This window comes from the organism of the source record quoted next, unplaced genomic scaffold (genome assembly GCF_019419815.1).
Source record: "Pyrus x bretschneideri cultivar Hongxiangsu unplaced genomic scaffold, Pyrus_bretschneideri_v1 Contig100, whole genome shotgun sequence".
In the NCBI taxonomy this organism is placed as follows: Eukaryota; Viridiplantae; Streptophyta; class Magnoliopsida; order Rosales; family Rosaceae; genus Pyrus; species Pyrus x bretschneideri.
In genome coordinates, this window is record NW_025999392.1 from 325,300 (window position 1) to 347,519 (window position 22,220).

At 37.0% G+C, this 22,220-nt stretch overlaps 1 pseudogene; it reads left to right on the plus strand.

Annotated features, from left to right (window-relative positions):
- Positions 1-5,706: 5,706 nt before the first annotated feature.
- Positions 5,707-5,817, plus strand: LOC125470561 (annotated as a pseudogene).
- The last annotated feature ends 16,403 nt before the right edge of the window (positions 5,818-22,220 follow it).

Genomic DNA, 22,220 nt, shown 5'->3' on the forward strand with positions numbered 1-22,220 from the left:
AACGATGAGCATATAACATAAATATAGTCATGCCACAGTGATTCGATAATTCTAGCCAACATAATATTATTCATAGTCGTAAAGTTAATTAAGGCATTCGTAAGATGTATAATGATTCCCTAATTCTCAACGTTACGTCATTTTCTATTAAAGTTAATTTAATTACGGCAGTTATATAGAAAATTCATCATTAGATGTATATATGGAAACTAAATAAATATATGTATATATCAAAGAAAAGACCCACTCACAGATCATGTCGTCGAGTTGAACTAGCCTAACATCATCTCATTGAGTTCATTCATGAATGACACTAAACACATGGTATCTGCAAAGGAGAATGATTCTTAGTATCCAAACAAAATAGAAGTAATGAGATCATTTAAAGTGAAATTGAAAGAAAAAGATAGGAGTAGAAACACTTTAAACCCTCTCAACGAAGCAATTAGGCTCAAAATAACTCACTAGGGTAGTCTCCACTATTCTTCTTCCAGAATTTAAGTATGGTACCTCTATCATCATAATTCCAAGAGTTATAGCTTTATACATGACAACAAGATGCAACACTTTTTCATAGCAACCCAATCGTTTGTTTTCAAACATAACCCTCATATACATTCATATTAGTAAGCAAAACACACTTAACTAAAACAAACCCACACAAATTGAACAAAATGAAAGCAAAACACTCTTAACCAAACTAACACATAAAACAAATACAAACACAAACTTTCAAAATGAAAGCAAAACACTCTTAACCAAACTAACACATAAAACAAATACAAACACAAACTTTCCATCCCACACCCCCAAACCTAATCTAAACATTGTCCTCAATGTTTAAAATTTGCATGCAATGCAAGTAGGCAAAGAATATGGAATGGTAACAATATAAACACAACATAAAGAAAGAACACAAACCACACTAGGTTGCCTCCTAGCAAGCGCTTTATTTAATGTCTAGGCAAGACATGGTAGCTTGTTCATGGTGTTGTAAACTCAAGAAAATCTACAACTTGATACACTGGCTCCTCCTCTACTTTCTCCAAATATGGTTTCAATCGCTGCCCATTGACTTTAAAAGAGGTGCCATTCTTCATGTTCTCTATCTCCACAGCTCCATGGGGAAATGTTTGCAATACTTTGAATGGTCCCACCCACTTAGACTTCAGTTTTCCTGGAAAAAGTCTCAAACGTGAGTCATACAAAAGTACTTTCATACCTTGGTGAAACTCCTTCCTTAGGATGGCCTTGTCATGATAGAGCTTAGTCCGTTCCTTGTAGATTTTGGCATTCTCATATGCCTCATTTCTAAGCTCTTCCAACTCATTAAGTTGGAGCTTCCTTGCTATTCCAGCATCCTTGTAATCAAAGTTGAACTTCTTGATGGCCCAATATGCACGGTGTTCAAGCTCCATTGGCAAATGACAAGCTTTCCCAAACACAAGGCGATAAGGACTCATGCCAATGGGGGTCTTGTATGCTGTTCTATATGCCCATAGTGCATCATTCAACCTCAATGACCAATCCTTCCTTGTAGGACTCACAGTCTTCATCAGAATGTTCTTGATTTCCCTGTTGCTAATCTCCACTTGTCCTGAGGTTTGAGGATGGTATGGGGTTGCCACTTTGCGGTTGATGTTGTATTTCTTCATCAAGGATTCAAAGGGTTTGTTGCAGAAATGGCTGCCACCATCACTAATAATAGCTCTTGGAGTTCCAAACCTACAAAAAATCACATCTTTAAGAAAATTCAACACAACCTTATGATCATTAGTTCTTGTAGCAATGGCTTCAACCCATTTGGACACGTAATCCACTGCCACTAATATGTATAAGTAGCCAAAAGAGGATGGAAATGGTCCCATGAAGTCGATTCCCCAAACATCAAAGAGCTCCACCACCAAAATGTTGTTCAATGGCATTTCATTTCTTCGACTAATGTTCCCCATTTTCTGGCACCTATCACACTTAGAACAAAAGTCAAAAGCATCTTTGAATAAAGTGGGCCAAAAGAAACCAGATTGTAAAACCTTTAGAGATGTCTTTTTGGCACCAAAATGTCCTCCACATGCCAATGTATGGCTAAATGTTAGAATGCTTTGTTGCTCACTCTCTGGAACACATCTCCTAATGATTTGATCAGGGCAATATTTAAACAAATATGGTTCGTCCCAAACGTAGTGCTTTACCATGGCAAGGAACTTCTTTCTTTCCTGAAAAGAAATGTCATTTCTCATTATACCACAAGCAAGATAATTAACAAAATCCGCATACCATGGTTCTTGTTCTTGAACAACAAGAAGTTGTTCATCTGGAAATGATTCATTTAGGGGCAAGGGTTGCCCCACTCCATGGTTTTCATTAAGCCTGGACAAATGGTCAGCCACAACATTATCACTGCCCTTCTTATCTCGAATTTCCAAGTCAAACTCTTGTAGTAATAGTATCCATCTAATCAAGCGTGGTTTAGCATCTTTCTTTGTCATCAAGTACCTAAGGGCTACATGATCAGAAAACACAATAACTTTAGATCCCACAAGATATGACCTAAACTTTTCTAAGGCAAAAACAACAGCAAGCAACTCCTTTTCAGTTGTGGAATAGTTAAGTTGAGCATCATGCAGAGTCCGGCTTGCATAGTAGATCACATGTGGACGTTTGTTCACCCTTTGCCCTAAAACTGCACCAACAGCATAGTCAGAGGCATCACACATTAATTCAAAAGGTAACGACCAATCTGGTGCCATAATAATAGGGGCCGAGGTTAGTTTACTTTTCAAAGTATTGAATGCATCCATACAAGCCTTATCAAAATGAAATACAACATCTTTAGCTAACAGATTGCATAATGGACGAGTGATCATTGAAAAGTTCTTAATGAAACGACGATAAAAACCCGCATGGCCCAAAAAACTTCTTACTCCCTTCACAGTGGTGGGGGCTACCATATTGGTGATGACGTCAATTTTGGCTTTGTCTACCTCCATTCCTTTGCTAGAGATTACATGCCCCAACACAATTCCTTGTTTCACCATAAATTGGCACTTTTCCCAATTGAGAACCAAATTTGTTTCCTGACATCTTTGAAGTACTAACGATAGATGGTTAAGACATTCATCAAAAGAGGAACCAAACACTGAGAAGTCATCCATAAATACCTCAATGAACCTTTCTACCATGTCAGAAAAGATGGCCAACATGCATCTTTGGAATGTTGCTGGAGCGTTGCAAAGTCCAAAAGGCATTCTCCTATATGCAAATGTGCCAAAGGGGCAAGTAAAGGTTGTTTTCTCTTGATCCTCCGGAGCGATTGCAATTTGATTGTAACCTGAGTAACCATCCAGAAAACAATAATGTGAGTAACCTGCCAATCTCTCAAGCATTTGATCTATGAAAGGCATAGGAAAATAATCTTTTCTAGTGCTAGAATTCAACTTCCTGTAATCGGTGCAAACACGCCAACTAGCAGTGGGCTTTGTGGGCACCAGCTCATTGTTTTCATTCCTCATCACAGTGATTCCCACCTTCTTAGGCACCACCTGAATAGCACTCACCCACTTGCTATCAGAAATGGGATATATGATCCCCACATCTAACAATTTCAACACTTCATTCCTAACCACTTCCTTCATGTGTGGGTTGAGCCTTCTTTGTGGTTCACGGGTTGACTTTGCCCCTTCCTCCAAAAGAATCCTATGCATGCACATGGTAGGGCTTATTCCCTTGATATCTGCAATAGACCAACCAAAAACTGATTTGAACTCTTTTAACACCCTAATTAGTTTATCTTCTTCATTTGGGGTGAGATCAGAAGCTATGATAATTGGAAGAGTTTCAAATTCAGCTAGATATGCATATTTTAGATGTGGTGGAAGTGGTTTAAGTTCAAGTTTTGGTGCCTTAACAGTGGAAGGAGTTAGATGTGACATTGATGATTCTAAAGGCTCTAAAAGAGGTGAAACATTCAAAGGATACAATGCTAATGCATCCAAGGCAGCTACTTCTTCCATGAGTGCATCTTCTTCATCAAACTCATCTTGAGATTGACTCAAAACAGTTTGTAATGGTTCATTCGATTGTGCCTGCAAGAACTTAGAGAATACAAGTGAATCAAGCACATCAATGGCATAACAATCAAGAGATGAAGAAGGATGAGAAAGAGATTCAAACACTTTGAATTGAACTGTCTCTCCTAACACTGTCATAGTGAGGAGTCCATTTTGCACATCAATGATGGTCTTGGCCGTGGCCATGAAAGGTCTCCCAAGCAATATAGGCAACTCTCGATCATGTATAGGAGCTTCTTCCATGTCCAACACTACAAAATCTGCAGGCAAGATTAGTTTATCAACTTGAACCAGAATATCTTCTACTATACCTCTTGGATATTTCACAGATCTGTCTGCAAGTTGTAATGAAATGGTGGTGGCTTTCAAATCTCCCAAACCTAGTTGAAGGTACACTGAATAAGGCATTAAGTTGATGCTAGCACCCAAATCAAGCATTGCCTTCTCTACTTTCTTGTCCCCTATGGTGATGTTGATAGAGAAACTTCCTGGATCCTTGAGCTTTGGTGGAAGTTTTCTTTGCAAAACTGCACTCACATTCTCAGACACCACTACCTTCTCATGTGGGCCATACTTCCTTTTGTAGCTGTTTAACTCCTTGAAGAACTTCCCATATGCTGGCACGTTCCTAATGACATCAAGCAAAGGTAAGTTAACATTCACTTTGCTTAGTATATCAAAAATCTCCTTAAATGACTTATCCTGCTTGCTCTTGGCAAGTCTTCCAGGGAATGGTATTGGTGGAGTGTATGGTTTCTCAGCCTTGTGAAGATTTGGTGCTTCAAGTGAGGAAGTAGCATGGCTTGGTTCCTCGTTTGGTTTCTCATTGTCTCCTTGAGTAACACCTGCATTCACATAATCATATTCATTAGTAACTTCATTGCCAACCCTATTATCAATAACCTTACCACTTCTAAGTGTAGTAATTGCTTTGGCTTGCTCTTGGTTCCTTTGGAGTATCACGGGTTGGCTTGGAAACTTTCCAACTTCTCTTTGGTTCAAAGCATCTGCAATCTGCCCCAATTATGTTTCCATTTTGGTTAGGGCTGCTGAATGTTGTTGGAGAGTGCTATTTGTGGAATGTTGGAATTGCAAGGTGTTTTGGGCTAACAATTTAACCGTGTCCTCAAGGGTAGGGGTAGGTTTTGGTTGGAAATTTTGGAATTGATTGTTGTTCTTCCATGAAAGGTTGGGATGATCTCTCCAACTTGAGTTATATGTATTTGAATACACATCATTCCTTGGCCTTTGGTTGTAAGAATTCATGAGGTTCACTTGTTCTTGAACATACTCGGGGTAAGCTTCCCTAGATGGACATTGGTGAGTAGGATGGCTTGGTATGTTGCAAATGGCACACACTTCATTAGTTTTTGGCACCATGTTGAGCACGGATTCAAGCTTCCTTTCTAGGTTAGCTACCTGCAACAAAAGCTCATGGTTAGAACTTGTTTCATAGACTCCAACTTTCTTACCCCTTAAATCTTTGTGTTGAGCATTAGACCCCAACATCTCATAAATGTTGTATGACTCTTGAGCATTCTTTTTCTTCAATGCTCCACCTGCTGCATTATCAACAGTTGATTGACAATTTTGGGTTAGTCCATCATAGAAAATTTGCATTTGTAAGTGAAAAGGTAACCCATGATGTGGACATTGCAACAAGAGGCCCTTAAAACGCTCCCAACACTCATTGAAAGGTTCACCATCATCTTGCTTGAAGTTGAAGATTTGTCCCCTTAATGTGGCTGTCTTTTGAGTGGAAAAGAACTTCTCTAAGAACTTCTTAGCCATGGCATCCCATGTGGTGAGGGAACCTGGTGTTAGAGTCATCAACCAACTCTTGGCCTTATCTTTCAAGGTGTAAGGAAACACTCTCATCCTCAAATTTGCTTCACTCACTCCCTGCAAAGGTAAACCACTCACAACATTGTAAAATTCTTTAATATGAGCTAAAGGGTCTTCATTAGGTAAGCCATAAAATGAGGGAAACATATGAAAATGTGAAGATTTGAGATCATAGTTTCTAGCTTCTGTGGGCAGCAAGATGCATGAAGGTGAATTTGGTATGATTGGTTGAGCAAAGTCCTCCAAAGCTCTAAGTTCATCTTGGTTGCCCGCCATCTCTTCCTCTCTTTCCCAATTAAATTGCTCAGATCCTTTACTTGTTGAACTAGGTGAATTCCTTTCCTCTTCCTCACGGCTAATGGATGAACTTGATGGCACAAAGTTGTCCAAAGTGTGGCCCTTTAACCTTTCAATTCTTTGGCCTAACTCAACAAGTCTATTTGACATATACTACCTGAAACAAAGTAACAAAAGTTTGAATGAAAATCAAGAATCAAACAACAATGAAAAGAACAAAAATAAACTTAAAAACGTTTGAAAAGACTCACAAGACTCAAAACAAGCTAAAAACTCTCAAAACTGCCTAAAAACACAAACTGGGCAGTTTTGACACTAAACTCAACTTTGGACGAAAATTAGGTTTGGACTTGACTCAAAATGCTTCAAAACACAAGATAAGACAGATTCTAAGCCTAAGACTTAACAAAATATGGAGGGATTTGTATTTGGACGAAATGCAATTAAATGGACAGATTATAAAGAAAACAGATTGTCAAGCAAATTGATGTAAACCAATGGATAATAGAATGGCTAAGGGATTCTTTTCCACACATGAAATGTATGCAACTTAAATCAACTTCCAGTTATCAATTTGACAAGTTATGAACCTTGACACTAATCAAAATAGCAAACAAGCAAACAAGCAATTACAAGGGACTGAAATCAGTCCCCGGCAACGGCGCCATTTTTGTTGATGTATATTTCCTTCCTAATGCTAGAATATATTTAGTATAATGGCACAAGCAAGGGTGTCGAATCCACAGGGACTAATTGGACCTATGTAATTACTTGTTTTGCTAGAACTCTAAAAAATGAATCAAACTAATCAAACTAGGCATATTAAGAAATGAATCAAACTAATTCAAACTATGCATATTAAGAAATGAATCAAACTAGTCTAAATAGGCAGATTTGGAAATTGTATCAAACTAGTCTAAATAGGCAGATTTGGAAATGGTAACTTGAAAGTATAAGAGAATGAAGTAAACACAAATAAATGAATCAACAACTAATACAATGAGATAATATCAATGGAGATGAAGCTAGGGATTCGATTTCACCATTGCTCAACTAAGTCCATGTTTGTTAAGTTAGTTTGTACTCATTCATCTACCTATTTCTTGAGTTTGTTTCACTTGGACATGATCAACCATATGATGTGTGGATTTGATCAAATGTCTTTAATCATGAACCTAATTGTGATGTGCAACTTTGGTTCATAATCAAGAGTATGTAATGCACAAGAAACTTTCATAAAACTAAAGGGATTAACTCGGCAGGATGTGTGCTAAACATTCCCTTCATTCATTCACATATCTACCAAGATTATGCATGATGTGTGTTCTAATCTTGGCTACACAACTTTGTGATTAATTCAAATGATGATCAAACATTAAAATCAACACACTAAGTCACCATTAAATCAGAGAATGAAACAAGAAATAGATGGACAAACTGAGCATTCTAACTTAATTACATGGCAAACTTTGCAAGATTACATCGAATCCCTAGAGGAAGCTTAGTTACACTTCATGTTTACAAAGGTTTAACATAAGAATAAATAACATGAGTGAACATAAGATTAAGAAGGAGAAACCCTTGAAGCAAAACTGATGTTGAAGTCCTTGAAGAGTCCCTTGGTGTTGCTTCTCCAAATGTGGTGCGGATGAAGGTAGAATGGCTTGGTTTGAATGGTTTCTGCCCTTGGGACAGAAATGGACCTAGAATGGAATGAAATGGGCAGAGAATGGAGGGGAAATGGAGTGGCTATCTGTGTGTATATGGACTGAATGAAGAATAAAACTTGCGGAACCCCTTTGAAGAGTGAAGTATGCTTAGTTTAATAGGAATGAATCTGTCCCCAACATTCAGATTGGATCTGGAATTTGTTTAACTCAGATGGCAGAGCATAAATCAGATGGAATGATGGGTTTCTGAGGTAGTGGAGCATGGCATGGACAAGATCTGCAAGGAAATGTTAATGTATTCAAAGAAGCATGTGCCCTTGCTGCAACAAGTGAGTGGAACCTGCAAAGGTGAGTTGGACCACCAGAAAATGCTTTGTACAAATCTGGAAAGGAGAAGGGATCACACGGCATGGACAAAGAATGAGTGATTTTCTGGAATAATGGGTGAATAACAAAAGGGAAATGTGCAAGCATGTGGATTTCTGCAAAGATGAAACATGAGAAATGTAATGGAGTGCACGGAATGGATGTGAATCATGCATATGAAGGTGTGGCTGAATTGATTAAGTAATGGAAATGGATAATCTGACTTGGAATCACATGGGAGTGCACGGCATGGAATGATTGTGTTTGTTGGTGTCAAAATGGCTGAAATGAATTAAGTGATGGAAATGGGATTGTGAGGAATCTGATTTGGTGCTAGAAATGCATAAAATGATGGAATGATATGGGAACACACGGCCAAGGTTGTGACATGCATGTGAATGCATGTTTTGGTGTTGGAACACACATAGTTGACTTCAATGATTTTGCCTTGTTTAGAATCACCCAATATGGCCGAATTGCATCTCTTAACACTTCACATCTTTTCTGGAATGTTTTTACTTCATTTGCCTTCCCATTGATCCAATTTCCCCCTTGGCTGCACACTAACACCAAATAAGGTAAAATGCAACTAGTTTAATCCAAAACAATCACAAAGACGCCAAATAATGAAGATATAAATGTATACAAAATATGACTTATCAGGTTTATACCAGTTCGAGGTCTAATTGTGGCTAAAGTTGATTGGGGGAACAGCCTAAAAGTGGCCTGATGATCACGGTCAAATTTTCCAGAAATTTGGAAATTTATTCCCAGAGTCAGATTCGTGTTAAGCTTCACCAAAACAGGGTTTCAAGGTCACCATCAGCTCCAACAAACAAAAGGAAATGATTTATAGAACCCCGAGGCTTACCTTAGTTGGAATCACAAGAACTCGTCGGAGAAGATGATGAACAATGGCAATGGTGTGAAATCCCGTTTCTGGATATCATTATTGCAAACTACGTATTTGTATTAAGCAGATATTATGTTATTTTTGGAATTTATATTAATTGTAGAGTGTTGAGATTGTGTATTCAAAAGATATCAAGGTGAAAACGCTACAATTAGAAGTTGCTTCTAATTAATTAAGGAGGAAATCTGGGTAAAATAAAAAATAAAAAATTAGAAACTGCCGAATGGCAGCAAGACAAAAAGGAGAGAAGAGTTTCAAGAAGGAAAATGAGGTGAGGTGGTGGCAAATCGGGAGAGGAAAGAGGAAAAGGATATGCCAATGGGAAGAGGGGAAAAGAGAGAAAGGAGGGAAGGATAGAATGAGGGAGAAAACCGAGTTCCCCTTGACTCGCGTGACCTGACCGAGTACCACGGTCAAAATTGAACCTTTCTAGCCACTTTTCCGATTTAATTCGATGGGGAAAATACTTGAGAAAACATCCTTGATCCATTTCCTTCCATTATCACCCTAAAATTAAGAACAACTGGCCTTGAATTCTTTGAAAACATGTCGACGAGCTCTATTAGGGTTGCAGCGACGATCAGCCAATTTTGCTGGTATCACCGTCGAGTACCACCATCATTCAACTCGTTTTGGTCCTAGGAACAAACCCCAAACATATTTTGGGGCAATAGAACACTGGAATGATCGAATCAAAGTGGACCCTAATTAGGATTTTCGGCGGATCGAGGGACTTTCAAAGGGTTTCCTAGCCAAATTGGACTTCGGCCCAGGTATGAAAGTTGTTCCCCTTGGCTTTCTCTACATTTATGTGAAATTTGGTAATTTTTCGAAATAGTTGAATTTTTCAACAAGTCGGAGCGGCCGGCCGGCGTGTGCGGCCGCGCTTGGGCCAAAACCCCACCTGCCTTTCCTAAACTAATTTGGATACCCTAATTTTATATGTGACGTTCGATTGACGAAATCTCATTGTATGACTATAGTTTGAATAGGGACCGCCACTTGGACATTATATGAATTAACGATCTGACCATTGGATCATCACCAAATTTTAATGCATTATAAAATGTAATATTTTAGGATATTAGGAACTAACGGATCAGGAATCCGACATACGTATCTTCTTGAATTGGATTTCTAAGTTTGTAAAAATAATTGTTAACCGCCACCTAATTCTAGCAATTCGCGGAGATTCGACTGTCAGATCGTGATGAGAATTTAGTATGTTGTTCTATGAGCATAATGAGGGCTTAGGAAGTTACGGATCCAAAATCTGATGTACGGATCTACCGGATAGAATTATGTAGAGTTGTGGACCCTACCGTTGACCGAGAGTTGACTTTTAGTCAACATTTCTCAAAACGTTCTAAATACTAAAATTAGTACTATGGGAGCCTAAGTGTAGTCTAGTGGGCCTACATTGGTTAGTGACTGGCTTTAGTATATGTGACATGGTTATTACCTTAATTTCTTATATTAATATCATTTGTGAATATGACTCTGCTTTATAAATATGATTTCTATTGAAATGTGATTTTTATATATTTAGCCATAGACCTATGTTCATTAAACATGATTTGGTCTGTGTACTGATGATGATTGTGATATATGTGTTTTAATTATCTTTTTAGTAATGTTAATGATAAGTATGATAAATGTTATGACAATGTGATCTTAGAATCCTATTAGAAGTATTCTGTAGAACTTATATGCATGTGTGACATAGTAGTTGGTGGTTATGAGAAGTTGATAATGTAGGTGACTGCGTGGTAATTCATAGGGGTTGAGGTATGGGTAGGTTGTGTGTTGAATTTACTGCATCATGTAGTAGTGGTACATAGATGGTGTTGCTTGGTATATCCGCATTAGGGGACCATACATATTTCAGGGGTGATCATGCTTGGTATACCGGCGATGGGTAATCACCGCCTGCACGATGAGACTATGTTTATGGTTTTGCTTGGTATATCCACGCTGGGGGACCGTATGCATCCTATGAGTGATTATGCTTGGTATATTAGCGTTGGGTGATCACTACCTAGAGCTATAGGATAGAGTCCTACTTGGTATATCCGCATTGGGGGACTATTAGGGGTGATCATGCTTGGTATACCCACGTTGGGTGATCACTGCCTATGTTATTAGACTATGCATATGGTTCTGCTTGGTATATCTGCATTGGGTGATCACTACCTAGAGTTAGGATGTGGTCCTGCTTGGTATATCCGTGTTGGGGGACCATACATCTTCAGGGGTGATCATGCTTGGTATATCTGCGTTGGGTGATCACTGCCTGCACGATGAGATTATGCATATAGTTATATTTGATATATCCGCGATAAGGGACCATACGCATTCTAAAGGTGATGAGGATTAGTTGTACTTGGTACATTATGATAGGTGATTATTTTTTGGTTGGATTCCGTTGAGTGGTCCGGAATCCCTACTCTTGTTCATTTTCATAAGTTAGACTAGAACCCTGGATTCGAGTGAATGGAATTACCCACAATAGACCTTGTAAATATAAATTGGAATTATCATGTTATTACTTGGAATCCAGGCAGGGAATTATGTAGAATTCCTTTATTAAATTTCATGCATTGACATGTGATCTTGTTGACTAATTAACGTAATTAAATGTTAATATCGCGATTCCTTGATTCATGGAATTGGTTACTTGAAGTGATTTTGGAATGATGTTGAATATGATTGTTATTATTATGATAGACTCGTTGACCAATGTGGCTAGAGAATAACATTGTGCTTCGTTGACTATTCTTTGAGATGTTGCATACTATGAATTGTGGTATTATGTGAAACATAGTGATCTACATGATGGATGAATTGGAAAGCATATGCATGGGATTAGCATACCTACGTGCATGATAAGGTGATAAATGTTGTTTGGTGTAAGGTTGAAGTGTAGTGTAGTACTTTATGATTTCTGCTAGAAGTATCTTACGAAAAGATTAGAGTTTGATGAATGGTGAATTACAAATGGCTTCATCCCTATTGAGGGTACGTAGATAGTCTAACGAGAAGGTTGGAAGTAGCCATAAAGTATACAAAAAATTATTACGCAGTTGGATCTCGAGTGGTGTTTTGCCATATCCTTGTTGCGGGGTATGTTAAAGATACGAGTATTCGGTGACGTCACGTGTCGATCCTGGACGTATGTCGGGATTGGGGTGTGACAATTTTACCTTACAATGTGAGATATTATTGAGTTTGTGGATGTGAATTATGAAATACATTGATATTGCATTAGCTCATAAGTTCTTTGAATAATGGGGAATTTATGTGGAATGCATATATTGTGAATCATCATGAATTGAATGGGAGAAGGAAAATTTTCAAAATATCATATTTCATGTTATAGCTTCAAAGATAAGCATTTGATTAAAGTCTCGAATTAATCTTGAATTGGGTTGATATTATGTTATGCGTTATGAAAATTTTGAATGTTAAGATGATTGTGAAATGGTGATAAGTAGATGGAAAAGTTGTATTATACCTATGCAATTGAGAAATGTTGATTTGGGCGAAAAGGCCCGTGGATGATGAATTGGGGCAAAACAGCCCGTGGATGTGGATTTGGGCGAAATGACCCATGGAATGTGGAGAAATGGTTGAACGGGCACAAAGGCCCAATGTTTTCAGGAGAAAGCTCTATGTGTGGGCGAACTATGGATGTGATAAGTATGTGTGGGTAGGTATAGTTGCCAGGTATATTACGATCTTTTCTAGTCTATTGGTCACTTATTGGGATAAAAGAAAAAGGTGATGAAATTGTTGTTTTGCTAATGATGTTTATGGCTAGAAATTTTAGAATGGTTTGGCCATTGATATTTTTGGCTGGGAATTTTAATATTTACGAAAATCATGATGATTTTTTTTTATTATTATTGGTTTCCGGATGAGAATGAAATTATAAACCGAGGTTATGATTGGTTTAATATATAGTGGGGGAAGAATGAAGGAAATAACTATGACCTAGCTATTGTGTAACACTGATAACGACTTCCTAGTTTTGTGACACATGTAACATTATTCCAATTTTTTTAACGTTTGATGAAAAGGGTTGATGGGGAAAGCTTGTAATTACAAATTTGGTTGGTTTGGTTACCATAATCATGAGTATATTGATGAATTCTTGTTAATAGTGGCATTCTTTGTGACTGTGCAGAGATTGGTGTTGAAGTCGTGCTGGGACGACAATGATTGTATTTGTGAGTTGAGGTACCATGTGGTTGAACTTGAGTTATCTAAATCTTGAATTATTGCATTAGTGTATAGTGATTTGATACTGGGAAATTTTGTGGATGAAATTTTTTTAGGAGGGAAGAATGTGAAATCCTGTTCCTGGATTTCACTATTGCAAACTACGTATTTGTATTAAGAAATTATATTATTTTTGGAATTTATATTCATTGTAGAGTGTTGAGATTGTGTATTCAAAAGATATCAAGGTGAAAAAGCTAAAATTAGAAGTTGCTTCTAATTAATTAAGGAGAAAATGTGGGGGGGGGGGGGGAATTAGAAACTGCCAAATGGCAACAATAGAAAGAGGAGAGAAGAGTTTCAGGAGGGAAAATGAGGGGAGGTGGTGGCGAATCCGGAGAAGAGATAGAGAGGAAGAGGATAGGCCAATGGGAAAAGGGAAATATGAGAAAGAAGGGAAGGAGAGAAGGAGAGGGAAAACCAAGTTCCCTTTGACCCGCGCGACCTGACCGAGTACCACAGTTAAAATCGAACCTCTCCAGCCACTTTTCTAATGCAATTCGATAAGGAAGATAATTGAGAAAAAATCCATGATCCCTTTCCTTCCATTATCGCCTCGAAATTAAGGGAAATTGGCCTTGAATTCTTCGAAAACATGCCGACGGGTTCCGTTGGGGTGCGGCGGCGATCAGCCAATTTTGCAGGTATCACCGTCGAGTACCACTATCATTCAATTCGTTTTGGTCCCAGGAATAAACCCCAAACATATTTTGGGGCGATAAAACATCGGAATGATCAAATTGAAGTGGACCTTTTTAGGGTTTCCGGCAGATCGAGGGACTTTCAAAGGGTTTCCCGGCCGAATTGGACTTCGACCCAGGTATAAAAGTTTTTCCCCTTGGCTTGCTTTACATTTCTATGAAATTTGGTCATTTTTAGAAATAGTTGAATTTTCTGGAGAGTAGGGGTGGCGGGGCATAGGCCGTGACCCCACCTGCCCTTCCTAGACTAATTTGGATACCCTAATTTTATATGGGATGTTTGATTGACGAAATCTCATCATATGACTATAGTTTTAATAGGGACCGCCACTTGGACATTATATGAATTAGAAATACGATCATTGCATCGTCACCAAACTTTAATGCGTTATAGAAAGCAATAAGTAAGGATATTAGGAACTACATTGGTTCGTGAGTTGTTTAATATATGTGATATAGTTATTACCTTAATTTCTTATATTAATATCGTTTATGAATATGACTTGGTTTTATAAATATGATTTCTATTGAAATGTGATTTTTATATATTTAGCCATAGACCTATGTTCATTAAACATGATTTGGTCTGTGTACTGATGATGATTGTGATATATGTGTGTTTAATTATCCTTTTAGTAATGTTAATGATAAGTATGATAAATGTTATGACAATGCAATCTTAGAATCCTATTAGAAGTATTTTGTAGAACTTATATGCTTGTGTGACGTAGTAGTTGGTGGCTATGAGAAGTTGATAGTGTAGGTGACTACATGGTAATTCATAAGGGTTGAGTTATGGGTAGGTTATGGGTTGAATTTACTGCACCATGTAGTAGTGGTACATGGATGGTCCTGCTTGATATATCCGCGTTGGGGGAACGTACCTATTTCAGGGGTTATCATGCTTGGTATATCCGCGATGGGTGATGACCGCCTGGACGATTAGACTATGTTTATGGTTCTGCTTGGTATATTCACGTTAGGGGACCATACATATCCTAGGAGTGATCATGCTTGGTATATCTACGTTGGGTGATCACTGCCTATGTTATTAGACTAAGCATGTAGTTCTGCTTGGTATATTCGCATTCAGGGACAATACACATTCTAGGAGTGATCATGCTTGGTATATCCACGTTGGGTGATCACTACCTAGAGTTAGGATGTGGTCTTACTTGGTATATCCGCGTTGGGGGGCCATACGTCTTCAGGGGTGATCATGCTTGGTATATCCGCGTTGGGTGATCACTGCCTAGACGCTGACATTATGCCTATAGTTTTGCTTGGTATATCTGCGATGGAGGACCATACGCATTCTAGGGGTGATGGGATTAGTTGTACTTGGTACATTTGTTGGAAATGTGCCCTAAAACCAATCATATGATGATACTTATGGACATTTCAAACTAATGTAGTTTAAAGGGCAAACATTATTGTTTGAGCCGTCTCATATAAATGTTATATGCTTAAACGATAAGTCCAAGGAATATGTGATTGGAAGAATGCGATCTAAAAAGGTTAGATTCATGAGACCATTCTTTCGTTGACACATCCTAAACGTTCCTGATCATAGGATTGTCAATTGGGCATTGACAGTCCGTTAAGATCAGTACGTGCTATGTCTTCTCTCAGGGAGAGTGACTAGTCTCGAGTCATTGGTGTGTGTGACATCAAGACAAGTACGTAGGTGCTCAATAGAGAATGAGTTCACTGAACACGATCAACGAAGAGTTCTCATATTCATGTCACATGAGAACTCATGGTTGGGATAATGCAAATTAGTCTTTTGACCTGAGGCATCACAGTTGTCTTGTGGTTAGGTCCTTAATCTTTGATTATGTCAACGTCACTCTATCAGGGTGTCCACGGCATCGTTGGGGTTAAGCCACTTAGCCATGGAGGCAAGTGAATGCGCAACAAGGGATCTCTAACCTTCAAACTGTTTGAGGGAGAATACTCTATGATATGATTTGGAATCTCTGGCCAGAGTATGAATGAAATGTTGGAATGCGTTCCAGATCACATTCAAGGTAATCATATAAGCACAAGATTCACATTGGATAGTAGACATGAATAAACTATCAAACCAAACAATGTGGTCAAGAGTATTGTATTAGAGAAAGACCGTATTGCATTTGTAATCCTAAACTGAATAGGTTCTCCACCTCTTCTGATTAGCTTGGGTAACCATGATATGCTGCTAGGTGTCACTCATGGTTTGTGGAAGCCCTAAAAGTGTATTATCACTAACGGGAGAATTGAAAGTAAGTTTCAATTCACAATCGATTTGAAAGAGTTTGAATCGCCCACTGCCTCGCTAAAAGGAACCTAATGGATCGTACACCGTGTAAGGTAGAGTTTGAAGATTCAACGGAGATGAGTAAGAATAATTAAATGGTTTAATTATTTATCTAAGGCTAGGATTAATTAATATGTTAATTAATCAAACGAATAAGTTCGTTAAAGACCTCGGGTTAGTTTTGGGCCGCAAGGCCCAATGGGATTTGAATGTCAAGCCCATTAACTCAAGTTGTATGACAACTTGAATAAAACAAAGGGCTTGAAAGCCCAATAAACCTATAGGCTAGCCATGTGTAAAAGAATAGGGCTTTTGGTCCATTAGGTCACTTATTTGAAGGGACTATATAAAGGACTTTATAGCCTAAAATTTACTAAGGGTTATTTTTGGGGGAAAGGATGAGAACACAAGCTCTCCTTTCTCTCTAAAATTTTGGCCAATCTAGAGGGGAAAATCTAGCAATCTTACTTCCTCTAGGTCACTCATTTCTTCTTCAATATACCTTGGTGTGGAGACTTAGAGGTTCTCAATTTTGGGAACTTGGAGAAACCTTTTCATCCATCCAAATCCATGGATCCAAGATGCAAGGAATGAAGGCCCTCTCTTTGGGTGATTAGCCTTTGCTTATGCAAAGAGGAATCTACAAAGGTATTGATTTCTCAACTCACTTTGTTTTGAGTTGAGTCTTGGTTCACCTATCTACTAGGCTTTGAATTTCATGGGTAAATGTTTTGTTTTAAGTGCATACAAGCATGATTCCGCCTTTAATTGTTAATTGCATGCTATTGATGTTGCTTAAATGAACATGTTTTTCACAAATTTTCCTTCAAGTGGTATCAAGAGCCTAAGTCTAGTAGTTGGTGAATCCTTTTGGGTTTTGTAATTCATAGTTTGTGATTTGAATGTTGTAATTGTTACAAGCTTTATTCTTGCTTCTTTGAATGTAAATTTTGTTAGAAAATTTGCCATCTCAAATGTTGTAGATGTAGTTCATATGAGCATGAATTTTGGAGCTAAAATTTGGTGCCATGTTTTTTGGGAAATTCGGCCAAATCCAAAGGGTGGAATTTTGGGTTCTTGTTTGACTTGTTAAAATTGTTTTAAAGTGACTTTTGGAACCCCTATGTACCCTAGTATGGTTGTATGTTATTTCCCTTAAGTTTGAGTGGTTTTGGTATGTTTTTGGGTGAAGAATGTTCATGGAGCTCTTATGGGTTTTCATGAATGTTCTTCATTGTTCTTGATATGTTCTTGCCAAGAACAAAAGGTTTGGTGTTTTGATTCAAAGTTTTGATTTATTTCATAAAGTTTTTGTTTTGAAATATTTCTTATGTTTAAATATATTAGATATTTATTTTGAAAAATTAAAGAAATTATAGTGGGTTTGGTGTGTAATGATTTATTCCATTACACACACCCCACTTACAAAAACTTTGAAATTTTTTTTTTATTACTTTGCTTCAAAATCAGCCACCCTAATCAATTAGGGTCCTTGTGGGGCTTTCATGCAATTATATAAAGTTTTGATACTTTTGTGTATTTGCATTTTGACCTAAAAGTTTACGTTTTTACGTAAAGGTCCAAAATCACTAAAAGGACAAATTGTTTTGCTCCTTTAATGAAGTTTTATTTTTTGTTGAAAATTTTGGGTTCTAGTTGTAATTACATGAAGTAGTGGACTTTTGTGTTTTTACAAAGTGACCCCAAAAGTTTAAGTTTTTGCAAAATAGCCCAAAAGTTGAGGTTAATTGCACTATGGCCCAAACAAGTTGAGGTCATAGCATTTTGGCCCAAATTAGGTTGAGAACAAAATTGTTTTGTTTCTTTAAATGAGAATTGGATTTTCATTTCATTTAGCTCCATTTAAATCAATTCTATGGATACAAAAACCAAATGAAAATGTTGCATTCAAGTTTAATTAGTTAAAGCGTTAATTAATTAAAGAAAGGGTGATTATGAACCTTAGCCTACGATAATTGAGCTATGTGAAAGGCCGTTTCAAATTTGTTTGAACCATGGGAATGTGTAGATTAAATTTTGGTTGTAATTTGATATGATCAATTGTTGTAAAAGAGCATAAGCTCTTCTTTACTTTAAAGTAATTTGATTTGATCAATTGTTGTAAAAGAGCATAAGCTCTTATTTACTTTGAAGTACTCCTTTCTTGTTTTATTCGATATGCATGAAATTGGAGTAGTTGGGTCCAACGCCCAATAAGACAACACGCCTAAATGTGATTAAACGCGTAACTAAAATCAATCTCCATCCCTAGACCGAGATTCAACACTAGGCTCGTGTTTGAATCGAATCAAAGGTTCATAGTCATCCTAAGGCCCTAAGGCAACTATATAGTCCATCAATGAATGCAAACCTTATGTTAGTAGTATCATATACTCTTGCTTTAAAAACCGTTTTAAAAGCTTAGTGGGAGTATTATATACAACTAAATCAATCAAATGGACCGATAGTTGTAATAGGACCAAAATATTTTAATTGGATTAAAATGTATGTTTATATGTGATGAGACCTAAAAACCCTCAACCAAATCAATATTAAGTTGATAAGCGAGAGATGCTTTGAATATCTCTTCGTGGCCTTCCACCGTGGTAGGCTCCAATCGTTTGTGACTTGTACACCGGCTTCACCCTATAATGGGGGAGTACAAAGTGCATGCTTACATTCAGGAGGAGTCTATACGCATATGATGAGGTGAGTGTAGACAACGAGTATGGCCAACATGATATAATTCTGAGGTTGTGCTTGAACCTCTACATAAACTAAGCATGGTGGGAATAACTTAACTAAGTGCAATGGTGCCAACATGATATAATTCTGAGGCATTCATTCTCTAGAGGCCAAACTAGATGGGTAATTACAAACGTTGTAAATGAGTAAAGCGTTATTCTCTCATCATTATTTTTGCTAACCAACATCGTATAATCGTGAGGTGGGCTTGGTAATGGTGAGCCTCCCATACCCTACTAAGAGTTTCCTCCAAAACTCTCGAATTCCGATGAGGGATATGGAATTTGCCAAAAATAGTGGGTGGTGCTATTTGATTTAAAGACCCAAATCAAATGGCTTAAAATCAATCAATTTATATTCGTTATGTATTTGTTTACCAATATATTTGCAAACGCTATCCAAAACTTGACAAAGAAAAACCAAACGCTTTAATTTCCGGACTTAGTTCTACAATCCCATAGATTGTTAGTTCTACAATCCCATAGATTGTCTTTAATGGCTTGTAGATGTAACTAAGTAGTCTCATCCTCACAATCTTCCTATTGATAATGTATCATTGGAAGAATATGTTAGATAAGTCTAACATGAGAAGGACAACACTTTTAATGTCATAATTCTTCAAATACAAATTGTTGTATGAAGAAATAAGAGTTGCTTTGAACAACCCTTAATCAACACAAACTTTAGTGCTTGTCTCTTTGTTACACGAACAAGGAACTTGAGAAGTAAGCACAAGGGCATGGACACTTTATGTGCCATGATTCTTCACTTACAAATTGTTGTATGAAGAAATGAGAGTTGCCTTGAACAACTCTTGAAAGTTTGTTATTATGTTTAGAACATAATGGTTGGTTGACAAAAATAGTCCATTTATATGGACTTATGATGATTTTGAATCATTGAGTGTTGAAGTGTTAAACCACTTAACGAGACGGAAACTAGGCAAGGACTTCACCTTTGTGTCCCTATCCTAATGGTTCACTAAGTTTATTGTAAACTATATAGTGAACAATAACCGCACGCTCTCCAAATCGTTTGATGTGTATAACACATTTGAAATAAGTTTCAAGAGAGATAGTGGGAGTTTAGGGACCATGACTATTGTAATCAAAAGGGAAGTCAAATGAAGAAGGCAAAATAACTCCAAGGGAACAAACTTTCTTTATGAAAGGATGGACATTGGAAGGGGTATTTGCAAGAAATGTCTTGCAAGTGTCAAGAACACACATTTTGAAGGTGTTGTAAAACGTTCTTGAAAAGTTCATAACAGTTGGTTCTTCTACTTGAATGCATGATTCTGTATTAGTAACTATGTTTTACAATTGTTGTAAAAGTGTGCTAATAAGAAGTAGAAGATTTATGAGAGAAGAGAAAGTATTTCACATTCCAAACGTGAATCGAACATAGATCTCTGCGAAAGCGGATTGTACTTACTTCCTCATATGAACTACCAAAGAAATTGGAAAATACTAAAGATTGTCTTTACATTCCAATTTTAAGGAACTTAAATCCGTCACTATAGTAGAGATGGATAAATGTTTTGTTTGACAAAAACATTGTTCTTTATTAATCAATAAATTAGATTATTGTAATTTAATTGGTTGTCTCTATAGTAGAGATGATGTGGTAGTTTAACTGTTTAGAATACGATGATGCTTAAAACCCAAAAGGTTGCAAGGTAGTGACTAATCCCAACTGAGTTGTGATACCTCTAAAACATAAGTTATGAGTTGGTCATAGATGGATGCTTTGGATCGTTAGATCCGGATCCAATACCTTCTTGTTAAAATTGTATAGAGGCGAAATGTTCGAATCTTTATTCTTTTGGAAAGAAGAAAGAATCACAAAGTTGTTGAGGTTAATTCACTTAGATGTTAGTGGCACTTGTCCACAACATAATACTACTCATGTTGTATGACATTCACCGAAGATCACTCTCGGTTGGACTATAGTTTATTTTGAATAAACACAAGTCCGAATACTTTGCAAAAGGTTTCAAAGAATTCAAGAAATGTAAGTAGATGAGTAAGACGTCTAAAGTATTTACCTCCTTAGATTTGATCCAAGGAAAAAGTAACACTTTAGATTAATTTCCTTGAAAAATATCAAGGAAAGTAGCATCGTAAGATAATGAATTTCTCCATTAGGAGAAGAATGAACATGAATAAGATTTAGTTCGTTGGACATTATCAATTACCCATATATATATGATATATACTTCTAAGACATGTTAGTTGTAAGAAGATCCATCCATCATGGATCTTAGCAAGCTAGTGGGAGCTATAAGCATCTTATGAGAAAAGATCAATTGTTTGATTTCTCATAAAGATGTAAATGAATCTTTTGTTTACTAGGTTTACAAAAGATTAGTGGGAGTTGATCATATTCCTAAATTTGAATATATATATATATATACATGATATATATTAATTTTGAAAATGAAAGGAATTCTTCATCGTTAAAGTTATGACTTTAAACATTCTATAATGATAGAATGTATATGGGAGACATAGTCTATATACATGGGATGGAAATCTATAATGATAGATTTCAAGATATAATTGGATTATATCAATCCCTAAAATAGACAAGAGATGCTAGGAAGTTTCTCATATGATGATAAACTTCAATTAGAATGACAATTCTAGTGAGACTAGGAAGTTGTTCTTCTCAAAGGGAATGTACCCTTTGACTCCCAAAGAAATAATGCGTAAATAGAATCCTTTATGCATACGCAGAAAGGTGATTTATGTATTTCATATTGTATGAAAACATTGATATAAGTCGTACCTAGAACGGTACAAGATGATATCAATGCAAGCCCAGGATCAGAACCATGGCAACTGTCAAGTGAATCCTTAGGTATTTAAGAAATACTAAGGATGGATTCCTCAAGAATGAGGAAGAATTAGAGTAACGTAATGGAAGCGTAAATGTATTAGATTATGAATCTAATCCATCATAGAATATCTCTTCATTATGAATGAAGTGATAAAGAGATATCTCTTTATTATGACTAAAGAGATATTTGGG